Here is a 20,578-nt window from a genome sequence, read left to right on the forward strand (position 1 = left end):
GCTGAATTTTGGTCTCGGCTCCTGACAAAATGTTCCAAACACACCCCATGCACATCTCCACCGGGGAAAGTGCCAGAAACGAGTTCTGTTGGTAGTTTTTACACTACCCCGGTAGACAGCTGAAAGGCACCACAAAACTTGTTCTACCTGCTTTCTGGGCTGAGATGGGGAATCACTGAATTTTGGTCTCGGCTGGTGACAAAATGTTCCAAACACACCCCATGCACAACTCCACCGGGGAAAGTGCCAGAAACGAGTTCTACTGGTACTTTTTACACTACCCCAGTAGGCAGCTGAAAGGCACCACAAAAGATGTTCTACCTGCTTTCTGGACTGAGATGGGGAAACGCTGAATTTTGGCCTCAGCTGGTGACAAAATGTTCCAAACACACCCCATGCACAACTCCACCGGGGAAGGTGCCAGAAACGAGTTCTCTTGGTAGTTTTTACACTACCCCGGTAGGCAGCTGAAAGGCACCACAAAACTTGTTCTACCTGCTTTCTGGGCTGAGATGGGGAATCGCTGAATTTTGGTCTCGGCTCCTGACAAAATGTTCCAAACACACCCCATGCACAATTCCACCGGGGAAAGTGCCAGAAACGAGTTCTATTGGTACTTTTTACACTACCTTGGTAGACAGCTGAAAGGCACCACAAAAGTTGTTCTACCTGCTTTCTGGGCTGAGATGGGGAATCGCTGAATTTTGGTCTCGGCTCCTGACAAAATGTTCCAAACACACCCCATGCACAACTCCACCGGGGAAAGTGCCAGAAAGGAGTTCTCTTGGTAGTTTTTACACTACCCCGGTAGGCAGCTGAAAGGCACCACAAAACTTGTTCTACCTGCTTTCTGGGCTGAGATGGGGAATGGCTGAATTTTGGTCTCGGCTGGTGACAAAATGTTCCAAACACACCCCATGCACAACTCCACCGGGGAAGGTGCCAGAAACGAGTTCTCTTGGTAGTTTTTACACTACCCCGGTAGGCAGCTGAAAGGCACCACAAAACTTGTTCTACCTGCTTTCTGGGCTGAGATGGGGAATGGCTGAATTTTGGTCTCGGCTCCTGACAAAATGTTCCAAACACACCCCATGCACAACTCCACCGGGGAAAGTGCCAGGAACGAGTTCTACTGGTACTTTTTACACTACCCCAGTAGGCAGCTGAAAGGCACCACAAAAGATGTTCTACCTGCTTTCTGGAGTGAGATGGGGAAACGCTGAATTTTGGCCTCAGCTGGTGACAAAATGTTCCAAACACACCCCATGCACAACTCCACCGGGGAAGGTGCCAGAAACGAGTTCTCTTGGTAGTTTTTACACTACCCCGGTAGGCAGCTGAAAGGCACCACAAAACTTGTTCTACCTGCTTTCTGGGCTGAGATGGGGAATCGCTAAATTTTGGTCTCGGCTCCTGACAAAATGTTCCAAACACACCCCATGCACAACTCCACCGGGGAAAGTGCCAAAAACGAGTTCTACTGGTACTTTTTACACTACCCCGGTAGACAGCTGAAAGGCACCACAAAACTTGTTCTACCTGCTTTCTGGGCTGAGATGGGGAATGGCTGAATTTTGGTCTCGGCTCCTGACAAAATGTTCCAAACACACCCCATGCACAACTCCACCGGGGAAAGTGCCAGAAATGAGTACTACTGGTACTTTTTACACTACCCCAGTAGGCAGCTGAAAGGCACCACAAAAGATGTTCTACCTGCTTTCTGGACTGAGATGGGTAAACGCTGAATTTTGGTCTCGGCTCCTGACAAAATGTTCCAAACACACCCCATGCACAACTCCACCGGGGAAAGTGCCAGAAACGAGTTCTACTGGTACTTTTACACTACCCCTGTAGACAGCTGAAAGGCACCACAAAAGTTGTTCTACCTGCTTTCTGGGCTGAGATGGGGAATGGCTGAATTTTGGTCTCGGCTCCTGACAAAATGTTCCAAACACACCCCATGCACAACTCCACCGGGGAAAGTGCCAGAAACGAGTTCTACTGGTACTTTTACTCTACCCCGGTAGACAGCTGAAAGGCACCACAAAAGTTGTTCTACCTGCTTTCTGGGCTGAGATGGGGAATGGCTGAATTTTGGTCTCGGCTCCTGACAAAATGTTCCAAACACACCCCATGCACAACTCCACCGGGGAAAGTGCCAGAAACGAGTTCTACTGGTACTTTTTACACTACCCCAGTAGGCAGCTGAAAGGCACCACAAAAGATGTTCTACCTGCTTTCTGGGCTGAGATGGGGAATCGCTGAATTTTGGACTCGGCTGGTGACAAAATGTTCCAAACACACCCCATGCACAACTCCACCGCGGAAGTTGCCAGAAAGGAGTTCTGTTAGTAGTTTTTACACTACCCCGGCAGGCAGCTGAAAGGCACCACAAAAGTTGTTCTACCTGCTTTCTGGGCTGAGATGGGGAATGGCTGAATTTTGGACTCGGCTCCTGACAAAATGTTCCAAACACACCCCATGCACATCTCCACCGGGGAAAGTGCCAGAAAGGAGTTCTGTTGGTAGTTTTTACACTACCCCGGTAGGCAGCTGAAAGGCACCACAAAACTTGTTCTACCTGCTTTCTGGGCTGAGATGGGGAATGGCTGAATTTTGGTCTCGGCTGGTGACAAAATGTTCCAAACACACCCCATGCACAATTCCACCGGGGAAAGTGCCAGAAACGAGTTCTACTGGTACTTTTTACACTACCCCGGTAGACAGCTGAAAGGCACCACAAACGATGTTCTACCTGCTTTCTGGGCTGAGATGGGGAATCGCTGAATTTTGGTCTCGGCTCCTGACAAAATGTTCCAAACACACCCCATGCACAACTCCACCGGGGAAAGTGCCAGAAACGAGTTCTACTGGTACTTTTTACACTACCCCGGTAGGCAGCTGAAAGGCACCACAAAAGATGTTCTACCTGCTTTCTGGACTGAGATGGGGAAACGCTGAATTTTGGCCTCAGCTGGGGACAAAATGTTCCAAACACACCCCATGCACAACTCCACCGGGGAAAGAGCCAGAAAGGAGTTCTCTTGGTAGTTTTTACACTACCCCGGTAGGCAGCTGAAAGGCACCACAAAACTTGTTCTACCTGCTTTCTGGGCTGAGATGGGGAATGGCTGAATTTTGGTCTCGGCTCCTGACAAAATGTTCCAAACACACCCCATGCACAACTCCACCGGGGAAAGTGCCAGAAACGAGTTCTACTGGTACTTTTTACACTACCCCGGTAGGCAGCTGAAAGGCACCACAAAACTTGTTCTACCTGCTTTCTGGGCTGAGATGGGGAAAGGCTGAATTTTGGACTCGGCTCCTGACAAAATGTTCCAAACACACCGCATGCACATCTCCACCGGGGAAAGTGCCAGAAACGAGTTCTACTGGTACTTTTTACACTACCCCTGTAGACAGCTGAAAGGCACCACAAAACTTGTTCTACCTGCTTTCTGGGCTGAGATGGGGAATGGCTGAATTTTGGTCTCGGCTCCTGACAAAATGTTCCAAACACACCCCATGCACAACTCCACCGCGGAAGGTGCCAGAAACGAGTTCTGTTGGTAGGGTTTACAGTACCCCGGTACGCAGCTGAAAGTCACCACAAAAGATGTTCTACCTGCTTTCTGGGCTGAGATGGGGAATGGCTGAATTTTGGTCTCAGCTGGAGACAAAATGTTCCAAACACACCCCATGCACAACTCCACCGGGGAAGGTGCCAGAAAGGAGTTCTGTTGGTAGTTTTTACACTACCCCGGTAGGCAGCTGAAAGGCACCACAAAACTTGTTCTACCTGCTTTCTGGGCTGAGATGGGGAATCGCTGAATTTTGGTCTCGGCTCCTGACAAAATGTTTCAAACACACCCCATGCACAACTCCACCGGGGAAAGTGCCAAAAACGAGTTATACTGGTACATTTTACACTACCCCGGTAGACAGCTGAAAGGCACCACAAAACTTGTTCTACCTGCTTTCTGGGCTGAGATGGGGAAAGGCTGAATTTTGGTCTCGGCTCCTGACAAAATGTTCCAAACACACCCCATGCACATCTCCACCGGGGAAAGTGCCAGAAACGAGTTCTACTGGTACTTTTTACACTACCCCGGTAGACAGCTGAAAGGCACCACAAAACTTGTTCTACCTGCTTTCTGGGCTGAGATGGGGAATCGCTGAATTTTGGACTCGGCTGGTGACAAAATGTTCCAAACACACCCCATGCACAACTCCACCGGGGAAAGTGCCAGAAACGAGTTCTACTGGTACTTTTTACACTACCCCGGTAGGCAGCTGAAAGGCACCACAAAACTTGTTCTACCTGCTTTCTGGGCTGAGATGGGGAATCGCTGAATTTTGGACTCGGCTGGTGACAAAATGTTCCAAACACACCCCATGCACAACTCCACCGCGGAAGTTGCCAGAAAGGAGTTCTGTTAGTAGTTTTTACACTACCCCGGCAGGCAGCTGAAAGGCACCACAAAAGTTGTTCTACCTGCTTTCTGGGCTGAGATGGGGAATGGCTGAATTTTGGTCTCGGCTCCTGACAAAATGTTCCAAACACACCCCATGCACATCTCCACCGGGGAAAGTGCCAGAAAGGAGTTCTCTTGGTAGTTTTTACACTACCCCGGTAGGCAGCTGAAAGGCACCACAAAACTTGTTCTACCTGCTTTCTGGGCTGAGATGGGGAATGGCTGAATTTTGGTCTCGGCTGGTGACAAAATGTTCCAAACACACCCCATGCACAATTCCACCGGGGAAAGTGCCAGAAACGAGTTCTACTGGTACTTTTTACACTACCCCGGTAGACAGCTGAAAGGCACCACAAACGATGTTCTACCTGCTTTCTGGGCTGAGATGGGGAATGGCTGAATTTTGGTCTCGGCTCCTGACAAAATGTTCCAAACACACCCCATGCACAACTCCACCGGGGAAAGTGCCAGAAACGAGTTCTACTGGTACTTTTTACACTACCCCGGTAGGCAGCTGAAAGGCACCACAAAAGATGTTCTACCTGCTTTCTGGACTGAGATGGGGAAACGCTGAATTTTGGCCTCAGCTGGGGACAAAATGTTCCAAACACACCCCATGCACAACTCCACCGGGGAAAGAGCCAGAAAGGAGTTCTCTTGGTAGTTTTTACACTACCCCGGTAGGCAGCTGAAAGGCACCACAAAACTTGTTCTACCTGCTTTCTGGGCTGAGATGGGGAATGGCTGAATTTTGGTCTCGGCTCCTGACAAAATGTTCCAAACACACCCCATGCACAACTCCACCGGGGAAAGTGCCAGAAACGAGTTCTACTGGTACTTTTTACACTACCCCGGTAGGCAGCTGAAAGGCACCACAAAACTTGTTCTACCTGCTTTCTGGGCTGAGATGGGGAACCGCTGAATTTTGGACTCGGCTCCTGACAAAATGTTCCAAACACACCCCATGCACATCTCCACCGGGGAAAGTGCCAGAAACGAGTTCTACTGGTACTTTTTACACTACCCCGGTAGACAGCTGAAAGGCACCACAAAACTTGTTCTACCTGCTTTCTGGGCTGAGATGGGGAATCGCTGAATTTTGGACTCGGCTGGTGACAAAATGTTCCAAACACACCCCATGCACAACTCCACCGCGGAAGGTGCCAGAAACGAATTCTGTTGGTAGGTTTTACAGTACCCCGGTACGCAGCTGAAAGTCACCACAAAAGATGTTCTACCTGCTTTCTGGGCTGAGATGGGGAATCGCTGAATTTTGGTCTCAGCTGGAGACAAAATGTTCCAAACACACCCCATGCACAACTCCACCGGGGAAAGTGCCAGAAACGAGTTCTACTGGTACTTTTTACACTACCCCGGTAGGCAGCTGAAAGGCACCACAAAAGATGTTCTACCTGCTTTCTGGGCTGAGATGGGGAAACGCTGAATTTTGGCCTCAGCTGGTGACAAAATGTTCCAAACACACCCCATGCACAACTCCACCGGGGAAGGTGCCAGAAACGAGTTCTCTTGGTAGTTTTTACACTACCCCGGTAGGCAGCTGAAAGGCACCACAAAAGTTGTTCTACCTGCTTTCTGGGCTGAGATGGGGAATGGCTGAATTTTGGTCTCGGCTCCTGACAAAATGTTCCAAACACACCCCATGCACATCTCCACCGGGGAAAGTGCCAGAAACGAGTTCTACTGGTACTTTTTACACTACCCCGGTAGGCAGCTGAAAGGCACCACAAAAGATGTTCTACCTGCTTTCTGGACTGAGATGGGGAAACGCTGAATTTTGGCCTCAGCTGGTGACAAAATGTTCCAAACACACCCCATGCACAACTCCACCGGGGAAGGTGCCAGAAACGAGTTCTCTTGGTAGTTTTTACACTACCCCGGTAGGCAGCTGAAAGGCACCACAAAACTTGTTCTACCTGCTTTCTGGGCTGAGATGGGGAATCGCTGAATTTTGGACTCGGCTGGTGACAAAATGTTCCAAACACACCCCATGCACAACTCCACCGGGGAAAGTGCCAAAAACGAGTTCTACTGGTACTTTTTACACTACCCCGGTAGACAGCTGAAAGGCACCACAAAACTTGTTCTACCTGCTTTCTGGGCTAAGATGGGGAAAGGCTGAATTTTGGTCTCGGCTCCTGACAAAATGTTCCAAACACACCCCATGCACATCTCCACCGGGGAAAGTGCCAGAAACGAGTTCTACTGGTACTTTTTACACTACCCCGGTAGACAGCTGAAAGGCACCACAAAACTTGTTCTACCTGCTTTCTGGGCTGAGATTGGGAATCGCTGAATTTTGGACTCGGCTGGTGACAAAATGTTCCAAACACACCCCATGCACAACTCCACCGCGGAAGGTGCCAGAAACGAGTTCTGTTGGTAGGGTTTACAGTACCCCGGTACGCAGCTGAAAGTCACCACAAAAGATGTTCTACCTGCTTTCTGGGCTGAGATGGGGAATCGCTGAATTTTGGTCTCAGCTGGAGACAAAATGTTCCAAACACACCCCATGCACAACTCCACCGGGGAAGGTGCCAGAAAGGAGTTCTGTTGGTAGTTTTTACACTACCCCGGTAGGCAGCTGAAAGGCACCACAAAAGATGTTCTACCTGCTTTCTGGACTGAGATGGGGAAACGCTGAATTTTGGCCTCAACTCCTGACAAAATGTTCCAAACACACCCCATGCACAACTCCACCGGGGAAGGTGCCAGAAACGAGTTCTCTTGGTAGTTTTTACAGTACCCCGGTAGGCAGCTGAAAGGCACCACAAAAGTTGTTCTACCTGCTTTCTGGGCTGAGATGGGGAATGGCTGAATTTTGGTCTCGGCTCCTGACAAAATGTTCCAAACACACCCCATGCACATCTCCACCGGGGAAAGTGCCAGAAACGAGTTCTACTGGTACTTTTTACACTACCCCGGTAGGCAGCTGAAAGGCACCACAAAAGATGTTCTACCTGCTTTCTGGACTGAGATGGGGAAACGCTGAATTTTGGTCTCGGCTCCTGACAAAATGTTCCAAACACACCCCATGCACAACTCCACCGGGGAAGGTGCCAGAAACGAGTTCTCTTGGTAGTTTTTACACTACCCCGGTAGGCAGCTGAAAGGCACCACAAAACTTGTTCTACCTGCTTTCTGGGCTGAGATGGGGAATCGCTGAATTTTGGACTCGGCTGGTGACAAAATGTTCCAAACACACCCCATGCACAACTCCACCGGGGAAAGTGCCAAAAACGAGTTCTACTGGTACTTTTTACACTACCCCGGTAGACAGCTGAAAGGCACCACAAAACTTGTTCTACCTGCTTTCTGGGCTAAGATGGGGAAAGGCTGAATTTTGGTCTCGGCTCATGACAAAATGTTCCAAACACACCCCATGCACATCTCCACCGGGGAAAGTGCCAGAAACGAGTTCTACTGGTACTTTTTACACTACCCCGGTAGACAGCTGAAAGGCACCACAAAACTTGTTCTACCTGCTTTCTGGGCTGAGATTGGGAATCGCTGAATTTTGGACTCGGCTCCTGACAAAATGTTCCAAACACACCCCATGCACAACTCCACCGCGGAAGGTGCCAGAAACGAGTTCTGTTGGTAGGGTTTACAGTACCCCGGTACGCAGCTGAAAGTCACCACAAAAGATGTTCTACCTGCTTTCTGGGCTGAGATGGGGAATCGCTGAATTTTGGCCTCAGCTGGTGACAAAATGTTCCAAACACACCCCATGCACAACTCCACCGGGGAAGGTGCCAGAAACGAGTTCTACTGGTACTTTTTACACTACCCCGGTAGGCAGCTGAAAGGCATCACAAAACTTGTTCTACCTGTTTTCTGGGCTGAGTTTGGGAATCGCTGAATTTTGGTCTCGGCTCCTGACAAAATGTTTCAAACACACCCCATGCACAACTCCACCGGGGAAAGTGCCAAAAACGAGTTCTACTGGTACTTTTTACACTACCCCGGTAGGCAGCTGAAAGGCACCACAAAACTTGTTCTACCTGCTTTCTGGGCTGAGATGGGGAATGGCTGAATTTTGGTCTCGGCTCCTGACAAAATGTTCCAAACACACCCCATGCACATCTCCACCGGGGAAAGTGCCAGAAACGAGTTCTACTGGTACTTTTTACACTACCCCGGTAGACAGCTGAAAGGCACCACAAAACTTGTTCTACCTGCTTTCTGGGCTGAGATGGGGAATCGCTGAATTTTGGACTCGGCTGGTGACAAAATGTTCCAAACACACCCCATGCACAAATCCTCTGCGGAAGGTGCCAGAAACGAGTTCTGTTAGTAGTTTTTACACTACCCCGGTAGACAGCTGAAAGGCACCACAAAAGTTGTTCTACCTGCTTTCTGGGCTGAGATGGGGAATCGCTGAATTTTGGTCTCAGCTCATGACAAAATGTTCCAAACACACCCCATGCACAACTCCACCGGGGAAAGTGCCAGAAACGAGTTCTACTGGTACTTTTTACACTACCCCGGTAGGCAGCTGAAAGGCACCACAAAAGATGTTCTACCTGCTTTCTGGGCTGAGATGGGGAATGGCTGAATTTTGGCCTCAGCTGGTGACAAAATGTTCCAAACACACCCCAATCACAACTCCACCGGGGAAGGTGCCAGAAAGGAGTTCTGTTGGTAGTTTTTACACTACCCCGGTAGGCAGCTGAAAGGCACCACAAAACTTGTTCTACCTGCTTTCAGGGCTGAGATGGGGAATCGCTGAATTTTGGTCTCGGCTGGTGACAAAATGTTCCAAACACACCCCATGCACATCTCCACCGGGGAAAGTGCCAGAAACGAGTTCTCTTGGCAGTTTTTACACTACCCCGGTAGACAGCTGAAAGGCACCACAAAAGTTGTTCTACCTGCTTTCTGGGCTGAGATGGGGAATCGCTGAATTTTGGACTCGGCTGGTGACAAAATGTTCCAAACACACCCCTTGCACAACTCCACCGGGGAAGGTGCCAGAAACGAGTTCTGTTAGTAGTTTTTACACTACCCCGGTAGGCAGCTGAAAGGCACCACAAAAGTTGTCTACCTGCTTTCTGGGCTGAGATGGGGAATTGCTGAATTTTGGTCTCGGCTCCTGACAAAATGTTCCAAACACACCCCATGCACAACTCCACCGGGGAAGGTGCCAGAAACGAGTTCTCTTGGTAGTTTTTACACTACCCCGGTAGGCAGCTGAAAGGCATCACAAAACTTGTTCTACCTGCTTTCTGGGCTGAGATGGGGAATCGCTGAATTTTGGTCTCGGCTGGTGACAAAATGTTCCAAACACACCCCATGCACAACTCCACCGGGGAAAGTGCCAAAAACGAGTTCTACTGGTACTTTTTACACTACCCCGGTAGGCAGCTGAAAGGCACCACAAAACTTGTTCTACCTGCTTTCTGGGCTGAGATGGGGAATGGCTGAATTTTGGTCTCGGCTCCTGACAAAATGTTCCAAACACACCCCATGCACATCTCCACCGGGGAAAGTGCCAGAAACGAGTTCTACTGGTACTTTTTACACTACCCCGGTAGACAGCTGAAAGGCACCACAAAACTTGTTCTACCTGCTTTCTGGGCTGAGATGGGGAATCGCTGAATTTTGGACTCGGCTGGTGACAAAATGTTCCAAACACACCCCATGCACAACTCCTCTGCGGAAGGTGCCAGAAACGAGTTCTGTTAGTAGTTTTTACACTACCCCGGTAGACAGCTGAAAGGCACCACAAAAGTTGTTCTACCTGCTTTCTGGGCTGAGATGGGGAATCGCTGAATTTTGGTCTCAGCTGGTGACAAAATGTTCCAAACACACCCCATGCACAACTCCACCGGGGAAAGTGCCAGAAACGAGTTCTACTGGTACTTTTTACACTACCCCGGTAGGCAGCTGAAAGGCACCACAAAAGATGTTCTACCTGCTTTCTGGGCTGAGATGGGGAATGGCTGAATTTTGGCCTCAGCTGGTGACAAAATGTTCCAAACACACCCCAATCACAACTCCACCGGGGAAGGTGCCAGAAAGGAGTACTGTTGGTAGTTTTTACACTACCCCGGTAGGCAGCTGAAAGGCACCACAAAACTTGTTCTACCTGCTTTCAGGGCTGAGATGGTGAATCGCTGAATTTTGGTCTCGGCTGGTGACAAAATGTTCCAAACACACCCCATGCACAACTCCACCGGGGAAAGTGCCAAAAACGAGTTCTACTGGTACTTTTTACACTACCCCGGTAGACAGCTGAAAGGCACCACAAAACTTGTTCTACCTGCTTTCTGGGCTGAGATGGGGAATGGCTGAATTTTGGTCTCGGCTCCTGACAAAATGTTCCAAACACACCCCATGCACATCTCCACCGGGGAAAGTGCCAGAAACGAGTTCTCTTGGCAGTTTTTACACTACCCCGGTAGACAGCTGAAAGGCACCACAAAACTTGTTCTACCTGCTTTCTGGGCTGAGATGGGGAATCGCTGAATTTTGGACTCGGCTGGTGACAAAATGTTCCAAACACACCCCTTGCACAACTCCACCGGGGAAGGTGCCAGAAACGAGTTCTGTTAGTATTTTTTACACTACCCCGGTAGGCAGCTGAAAGGCACCACAAAAGTTGTCTACCTGCTTTCTGGGCTGAGATGGGGAATCGCTGAATTTTGGTCTCGGCTGGTGACAAAATGTTCCAAACACACCCCATGCACAACTCCACCGGGGAAAGTGCCAGAAACGAGTTCTACTGGTTCTTTTTACACTACCCCGGTAGACAGCTGAAAGGCACCACAAAAGTTGTTCTACCTGCTTTCTGGGCTGAGATGGGGAATCGCTGAATTTTGGACTCGGCTGGTGACAAAATGTTCCAAACACACCCCTTGCACAACTCCACCGGGGAAGGTGCCAGAAACGAGTTCTGTTAGTAGTTTTTACACTACCCCGGTAGGCAGCTGAAAGGCACCACAAAAGTTGTCTACCTGCTTTCTGGGCTGAGATGGGGAATCGCTGAATTTTGGTCTCGGCTGCTGACAAAATGTTCCAAACACACCCCATGCACAACTCCACCGGGGAAGGTGCCAGAAACGAGTTCTCTTGGTAGTTTTTACACTACCCCGGTAGGCAGCTGAAAGGCACCACAAAAGTTGTTCTACCTGCTTTCTGGGCTGAGATGGGGAATGGCTGAATTTTGGTCTCGGCTCCTGACAAAATGTTCCAAACACACCCCATGCACATCTCCACCGGGGAAAGTGCCAGAAACGAGTTCTACTGGTACTTTTTACACTACCCCGGTAGACAGCTGAAAGGCACCACAAAACTTGTTCTACCTGCTTTCTGGGCTGAGATGGGGAATCGCTGAATTTTGGACTCGGCTGGTGACAAAATGTTCCAAACACACCCCATGCACAAATCCTCTGCGGAAGGTGCCAGAAACGAGTTCTGTTAGTAGTTTTTACACTACCCCGGTAGACAGCTGAAAGGCACCACAAAAGTTGTTCTACCTGCTTTCTGGGCTGAGATGGGGAATCGCTGAATTTTGGTCTCAGCTCATGACAAAATGTTCCAAACACACCCCATGCACAACTCCACCGGGGAAAGTGCCAGAAACGAGTTCTACTGGTACTTTTTACACTACCCCGGTAGGCAGCTGAAAGGCACCACAAAAGATGTTCTACCTGCTTTCTGGGCTGAGATGGGGAATGGCTGAATTTTGGTCTCGGCTCCTGACAAAATGTTCCAAACACACCCCATGCACATCTCCACCGGGGAAAGTGCCAGAAACGAGTTCTCTTGGCAGTTTTTACACTACCCCGGTAGACAGCTGAAAGGCACCACAAAACTTGTTCTACCTGCTTTCTGGGCTGAGATGGGGAATCGCTGAATTTTGGACTCGGCTGGTGACAAAATGTTCCAAACACACCCCTTGCACAACTCCACCGGGGAAGGTGCCAGAAACGAGTTCTGTTAGTAGTTTTTACACTACCCCGGTAGGCAGCTGAAAGGCACCACAAAAGTTGTCTACCTGCTTTCTGGGCTGAGATGGGGAATGGCTGAATTTTGGTCTCGGCTGGTGACAAAATGTTCCAAACACACCCCATGCACAACTCCACCGGGGAAGGTGCCAGAAACGAGTTCTCTTGGTAGTTTTTACACTACCCCGGTAGGCAGCTGAAAGGCACCACAAAAGTTGTTCTACCTGCTTTCTGGGCTGAGATGGGGAATCGCTGAATTTTGGTCTCGGCTGGTGACAAAATGTTCCAAACACACCCCATGCACAACTCCACCGGGGAAAGTGCCAAAAACGAGTTCTACTGGTACTTTTTACACTACCCCGGTAGGCAGCTGAAAGGCACCACAAAACTTGTTCTACCTGCTTTCTGGGCTGAGATGGGGAATGGCTGAATTTTGGTCTCGGCTCCTGACAAAATGTTCCAAACACACCCCATGCACATCTCCACCGGGGAAAGTGCCAGAAACGAGTTCTACTGGTACTTTTTACACTACCCCGGTAGACAGCTGAAAGGCACCACAAAACTTGTTCTACCTGCTTTCTGGGCTGAGATGGGGAATCGCTGAATTTTGGACTCGGCTGGTGACAAAATGTTCCAAACACACCCCATGCACAACTCCACTGCGGAAGGTGCCAGAAACGAGTTCTGTTAGTAGTTTTTACACTACCCCGGTAGACAGCTGAAAGGCACCACAAAAGTTGTTCTACCTGCTTTCTGGGCTGAGATGGGGAATCGCTGAATTTTGGTCTCAGCTCATGACAAAATGTTCCAAACACACCCCATGCACAACTCCACCGGGGAAAGTGCCAGAAACGAGTTCTACTGGTACTTTTTACACTACCCCGGTAGGCAGCTGAAAGGCACCACAAAACTTGTTCTACCTGCTTTCTGGGCTGAGATGGGGAATGGCTGAATTTTGGCCTCAGCTGGTGACAAAATGTTCCAAACACACCCCATGCACAACTCCACCGGGGAAGGTGCCAGAAACGAGTTCTCTTGGTAGTTTTTACACTACCCCGGTAGGCAGCTGAAAGGCATCACAAAACTTGTTCTACCTGCTTTCTGGGCTGAGATGGGGAATCGCTGAATTTTGGTCTCGGCTCCTGACAAAATGTTCCAAACACACCCCATGCACAACTCCACCGGGGAAAGTGCCAGAAACGAGTTCTCTTGGTAGTTTTTACACTACCCCGGTAGGCAGCTGAAAGGCATCACAAAACTTGTTCTACCTGCTTTCTGGGCTGAGATGGGGAATCGCTGAATTTTGGTCTCGGCTGGTGACAAAATGTTCCAAACACACCCCATGCACAACTCCACCGGGGAAAGTGCCAAAAACGAGTTCTACTGGTACTTTTTACACTACCCCGGTAGGCAGCTGAAAGGCACCACAAAACTTGTTCTACCTGCTTTCTGGACTGAGATGGGGAAACGCTGAATTTTGGTCTCGGCTCCTGACAAAATGTTCCAAACACACCCCATGCACATCTCCACCGGGGAAAGTGCCAGAAACGAGTTCTACTGGTACTTTTTACACTACCCCGGTAGACAGCTGAAAGGCACCACAAAACTTGTTCTACCTGCTTTCTGGGCTGAGATGGGGAATCGCTGAATTTTGGACTCGGCTGGTGACAAAATGTTCCAAACACACCCCATGCACAACTCCACTGCGGAAGGTGCCAGAAACGAGTTCTGTTAGTAGTTTTTACACTACCCCGGTAGACAGCTGAAAGGCACCACAAAAGTTGTTCTACCTGCTTTCTGGGCTGAGATGGGGAATCGCTGAATTTTGGTCTCAGCTCATGACAAAATGTTCCAAACACACCCCATGCACAACTCCACCGGGGAAAGTGCCAGAAACGAGTTCTACTGGTACTTTTTACACTACCCCGGTAGGCAGCTGAAAGGCACCACAAAAGATGTTCTACCTGCTTTCTGGGCTGAGATGGGGAATGGCTGAATTTTGGCCTCAGCTGGTGACAAAATGTTCCAAACACACCCCAATCACAACTCCACCGGGGAAGGTGCCAGAAACGAGTTCTCTTGGTAGTTTTTACACTACCCCGGTAGGCAGCTGAAAGGCACCACAAAACTTGTTCTACCTGCTTTCAGGGCTGAGATGGGGAATCGCTGAATTTTGGTCTCGGCTGGTGACAAAATGTTCCAAACACACCCCATGCACAACTCCACCGGGGAAAGTGCCAGAAACGAGTTCTACTGGTACTTTTTACACTACCCCGGTAGGCAGCTGAAAGGCACCACAAAACTTGTTCTACCTGCTTTCTGGGCTGAGATGGGGAATCGCTGAATTTTGGTCTCGGCTCCTGACAAAATGTTCCAAACACACCCCATGCACATCTCCACCGGGGAAAGTGCCAGAAACGAGTTCTCTTGGCAGTTTTTACACTACCCCGGTAGACAGCTGAAAGGCACCACAAAAGTTGTTCTACCTGCTTTCTGGGCTGAGATGGGGAATCGCTGAATTTTGGACTCGGCTGGTGACAAAATGTTCCAAACACACCCCTTGCACAACTCCACCGGGGAAGGTGCCAGAAACGAGTTCTGTTAGTAGTTTTTACACTACCCCGGTAGGCAGCTGAAAGGCACCACAAAAGTTGTCTACCTGCTTTCTGGGCTGAGATGGGGAATCGCTGAATTTTGGTCTCAGCTCATGACAAAATGTTCCAAACACACCCCATGCACAACTCCACCGGGGAAAGTGCCAGAAAGGAGTACTACTGGTACTTTTTACACTACCCCAGTAGGCAGCTGAAAGGCACCACAAAAGATGTTCTACCTGCTTTCTGGGCTGAGATGGGGAAACGCTGAATTTTGGCCTCAGCTGGTGACAAAATGTTCCAAACACACCCCATGCACAACTCTTCCGTGGAAGGTGCCAGAAACGAGTTCTCTTGGCAGTTTTTACACTACCCCGGTAGGCAGCTGAAAGGCACCACAAAACTTGTTCTACCTGCTTTCTGGGCTGAGATGGGGAATCGCTGAATTTTGGTCTCGGCTGGTGACAAAATGTTCCAAACACACCCCATGCACAACTCCACCGGGGAAAGTGCCAAAAACGAGTTCTACTGGTACTTTTTACACTACCCCGGTAGACAGCTGAAAGGCACCACGAAAGTTGTTCTACCTGCTTTCTGGGCTGAGATGGGGAATGGCTGAATTTTGGTCTCGGCTGGTGACAAAATGTTCCAAACACACCCCATGCACAACTCCACCGGGGAAGGTGCCAGAAACGAGTTCTACTGGTACTTTTTACACTACCCCGGTAGGCAGCTGAAAGGCACCACAAAAGTTGTTCTACCTGCTTTCTGGGCTGAGATGGGGAATGGCTGAATTTTGGTCTCGGCTGGTGACAAAATGTTCCAAACACACCCCATGCACAACTCCACCGGGGAAAGTGCCAAAAACGAGTTCTACTGGTACTTTTTACACTACCCCGGTAGACAGCTGAAAGGCACCACAAAACTTGTTCTACCTGCTTTCTGGGCTGAGATGGGGAATCGCTGAATTTTGGACTCGGCTGGTGACAAAATGTTCCAAACACACCCCATGCACAACTCCACTGCGGAAGGTGCCAGAAACGAGTTCTGTTAGTAGTTTTTACACTACCCCGGTAGACAGCTGAAAGGCACCACAAAAGTTGTTCTACCTGCTTTCTGGGCTGAGATGGGGAATCGCTGAATTTTGGTCTCAGCTCATGACAAAATGTTCCAAACACACCCCATGCACAACTCCACCGGGGAAAGTGCCAGAAACGAGTTCTACTGGTACTTTTTACACTACCCCGGTAGACAGCTGAAAGGCACCACAAAAGTTGTTCTACCTGCTTTCTGGACTGAGATGGGGAATGGCTGAATTTTGGTCTCGGCTGGTGACAAAATGTTCCAAACACACCCCATGCACAACTCCACCGGGGAAAGTGCCAGAAACGAGTTCTACTGGTACTTTTTACACTACCCCAGTAGGCAGCTGAAAGGCACCACAAAAGATGTTCTACCTGCTTTCTGGACTGAGATGGGGAAACGCTGAATTTTGGCCTCAGCTGGTGACAAAATGTTCCAAACACACCCCATGCACAACTCCACTGCGGAAGGTGCCAGAAACGAATTCTACTGGTACTTTTTACACTACCCCGGTAGGCAGCTGAAAGGCACCACAAAACTTGTTCTACCTGCTTTCTGGGCTGAGATGGGGAATGGCTGAATTTTGGTCTCGGCTGGTGACAAAATGTTCCAAACACACCCCATGCACAACTCCACCGGGGAAGGTGCCAGAAACGAGTTCTACTGGTACTTTTTACACTACCCCGGTAGACAGCTGAAAGGCACCACAAAAGTTGTTCTACCTGCTTTCTGGGCTGAGATGGGGAATGGCTGAATTTTGGTCTCGGCTGGTGACAAAATGTTCCAAACACACCCCATGCACAACTCCACCGGGGAAGGTGCCAGAAACGAGTTCTACTGGTACTTTTTACACTACCCCGGTAGGCAGCTGAAAGGCACCACAAAACTTGTTCTACCTGCTTTCTGGGCTGAGATGGGGAATGGCTGAATTTTGGTCTCGGCTCCTGACAAAATGTTCCAAACACACCCCATGCACAACTCCACCGGGGAAAGTGCCAAAAACGAGTTCTACTGGTACTTTTTACACTACCCCGGTAGACAGCTGAAAGGCACCACAAAACTTGTTCTACCTGCTTTCTGGGCTGAGATGGGGAACCGCTGAATTTTGGACTCGGCTCATGACAAAATGTTCCAAACACACCCCATGCACAACTCCACCGGGGAAAGTGCCAGAAACGAGTTCTACTGGTACTTTTTACACTACCCCGGTAGACAGCTGAAAGGCACCACAAAACTTGTTCTACCTGCTTTCTGGGCTGAGATGGGGAATGGCTGAATTTTGGTCTCGGCTGGTGACAAAATGTTCCAAACACACCCCATGCACAACTCCACCGGGGAAGGTGCCAGAAACGAGTTCTACTGGTACTTTTTACACTACCCCGGTAGGCAGCTGAAAGGCACCACAAAACTTGTTCTACCTGCTTTCTGGGCTGAGATGGGGAATCGCTGAATTTTGGTCTCGGCTGGTGACAAAATGTTCCAAACACACCCCATGCACATCTCCACCGGGGAAAGTGCCAGAAACGAGTTCTACTGGTACTTTTTACACTACCCCGGTAGACAGCTGAAAGGCACCACAAAACTTGTTCTACCTGCTTTCTGGGCTGAGATGGGGAATCGCTGAATTTTGGACTCGGCTGGTGACAAAATGTTCCAAACACACCCCAATCACAACTCCACCGCGGAAGGTGCCAGAAACGAGTTCTGTTGGTAGGTTTTACAGTACCCCGGTACGCAGCTGAAAGTCACCACAAAAGATGTTCTACCTGCTTTCTGGGCTGAGATGGGGAATCGCTGAATTTTGGTCTCAGCTGGAGACAAAATGTTCCAAACACACCCCATGCACAACTCCACCGCGGAAGGTGCCAGAAAGGAGTTCTCTTGGTAGTTTTTACACTACCCCGGTAGGCAGCTGAAAGGCACCACAAAAGATGTTCTACCTTCTTTCTGGACTGAGATGGGGAAACGCTGAATTTTGGTCTCGGCTCCTGACAAAATGTTCCAAACACACCCCATGCACAACTCCACCGGGGAAGGTGCCAGAAACGAGTTCTCTTGGTAGTTTTTACACTACCCCGGTAGGCAGCTGAAAGGCACCACAAAACTTGTTCTACCTGCTTTCTGGGCTGAGATGGGGAATCGCTGAATTTTGGTCTCGGCTCCTGACAAAATGTTCCAAACACACCCCATGCACAACTCCACCGGGGAAAGTGCCAGAAACGAGTTCTACTGGTACTTTTTACACTACCCCGGTAGACAGCTGAAAGGCACCACAAAAGTTGTTCTACCTGCTTTCTGGGCTGAGATGGGGAATGGCTGAATTTTGGTCTCGGCTGGTGACAAAATGTTCCAAACACACCCCATGCACAACTCCACCGGGGAAAGTGCCAGAAACGAGTTCTACTGGTACTTTTTACACTACCCCGGTAGACAGCTGAAAGGCACCACAAAACTTGTTCTACCTGCTTTCTGGGCTGAGATGGGGAACCGCTGAATTTTGGACTCGGCTCATGACAAAATGTTCCAAACACACCCCATGCACAACTCCACCGGGGAAAGTGCCAGAAAGGAGTTCTACTGGTACTTTTTACACTACCCCGGTAGACAGCTGAAAGGCACCACAAAAGTTGTTCTACCTGCTTTCTGGGCTGAGATGGGGAATGGCTGAATTTTGGACTCGGCTCCTGACAAAATGTTCCAAACACACCCCATGCACAACTCCACCGGGGAAAGTGCCAGAAACGAGTTCTACTGGTACTTTTTACACTACCCCAGTAGGCAGCTGAAAGGCACCACAAAAGATGTTCTACCTGCTTTCTGGACTGAGATGGGGAAACGCTGAATTTTGGCCTCAGCTGGTGACAAAATGTTCCAAACACACCCCATGCACAACTCCACTGCGGAAGGTGCAAGAAACGAGTTCTGTTGGTAGTTTTTACACTACCCCGGTAGGCAGCTGAAAGGCACCACAAAACTTGTTCTACCTGCTTTCTGGGCTGAGATGGGGAATCGCTGAATTTTGGTCTCGGCTGGTGACAAAATGTTCCAAACACACCCCATGCACATCTCCACCGGGGAAAGTGCCAGAAACGAGTTCTACTGGTACTTTTTACACTACCCCGGTAGACAGCTGAAAGGCACCACAAAACTTGTTCTACCTGCTTTCTGGGCTGAGATGGGGAATCGCTGAATTTTGGTCTCGGCTGGTGACAAAATGTACCAAACACACCCCATGCACAACTCCACCGGGGAAGGTGCCAGAAACGAGTTCTCTTGGTAGTTTTTACACTACCCCGGTAGGCAGCTGAAAGGCACCACAAAACTTGTTCTACCTGCTTTCTGGGCTGAGATGGGGAATCGCTGAATTTTGGTCTCGGCTCCTGACAAAATGTTCCAAACACACCCCATGCACAACTCCACCGGGGAAAGTGCCAGAAACGAGTTCTACTGGTACTTTTTACACTACCCCGGTAGACAGCTGAAAGGCACCACAAAAGTTGTTCTACCTGCTTTCTGGGCTGAGATGGGGAATGGCTGAATTTTGGTCTCGGCTCCTGACAAAATGTTCCAAACACACCCCATGCACATCTCCACCGGGGAAAGTGCCAGAAACGAGTTCTACTGGTACTTTTTACACTACCCCGGTAGACAGCTGAAAGGCACCACAAAACTTGTTCTACCTGCTTTCTGGGCTAAGATGGGGAAAGGCTGAATTTTGGTCTCGGCTGGTGACAAAATGTACCAAACACACCCCATGCACAACTCCACCGGGGAAAGTGCCAGAAACGAGTTCTACTGGTACTTTTTACACTACCCCGGTAGACAGCTGAAAGGCACCACAAAACTTGTTCTACCTGCTTTCTGGGCTGAGATGGGGAATGGCTGAATTTTGGACTCGGCTGGTGACAAAATGTTCCAAACACACCCCATGCACAACTCCACCGGGGAAGGTGCCAGAAAGGAGTTCTCTTGGTAGTTTTTACACTACCCCGGTAGGCAGCTGAAAGGCACCACAAAAGATGTTCTACCTGCTTTCTGGACTGAGATGGGGAATGGCTGAATTTTGGCCTCAGCTGGTGACAAAATGTTCCAAACACACCCCATGCACAACTCCACCGGGGAAGGTGCCAGAAACGAGTTCTCTTGGTAGTTTTTACACTACCCCGGTAGGCAGCTGAAAGGCATCACAAAACTTGTTCTACCTGCTTTCTGGGCTGAGATGGGGAATCGCTGAATTTTGGTCTCGGCTGGTGACAAAATGTTCCAAACACACCCCATGCACAACTCCACCGGGGAAAGTGCCAAAAACGAGTTCTACTGGTACTTTTTACACTACCCCGGTAGGCAGCTGAAAGGCACCACAAAACTTGTTCTACCTGCTTTCTGGACTGAGATGGGGAAACGCTGAATTTTGGTCTCGGCTCCTGACAAAATGTTCCAAACACACCCCATGCAC

The sequence above is a fragment of the Falco cherrug genome, chromosome 11 (genome assembly GCF_023634085.1).
Source record: "Falco cherrug isolate bFalChe1 chromosome 11, bFalChe1.pri, whole genome shotgun sequence".
NCBI lineage: Eukaryota > Metazoa > Chordata > Aves > Falconiformes > Falconidae > Falco > Falco cherrug.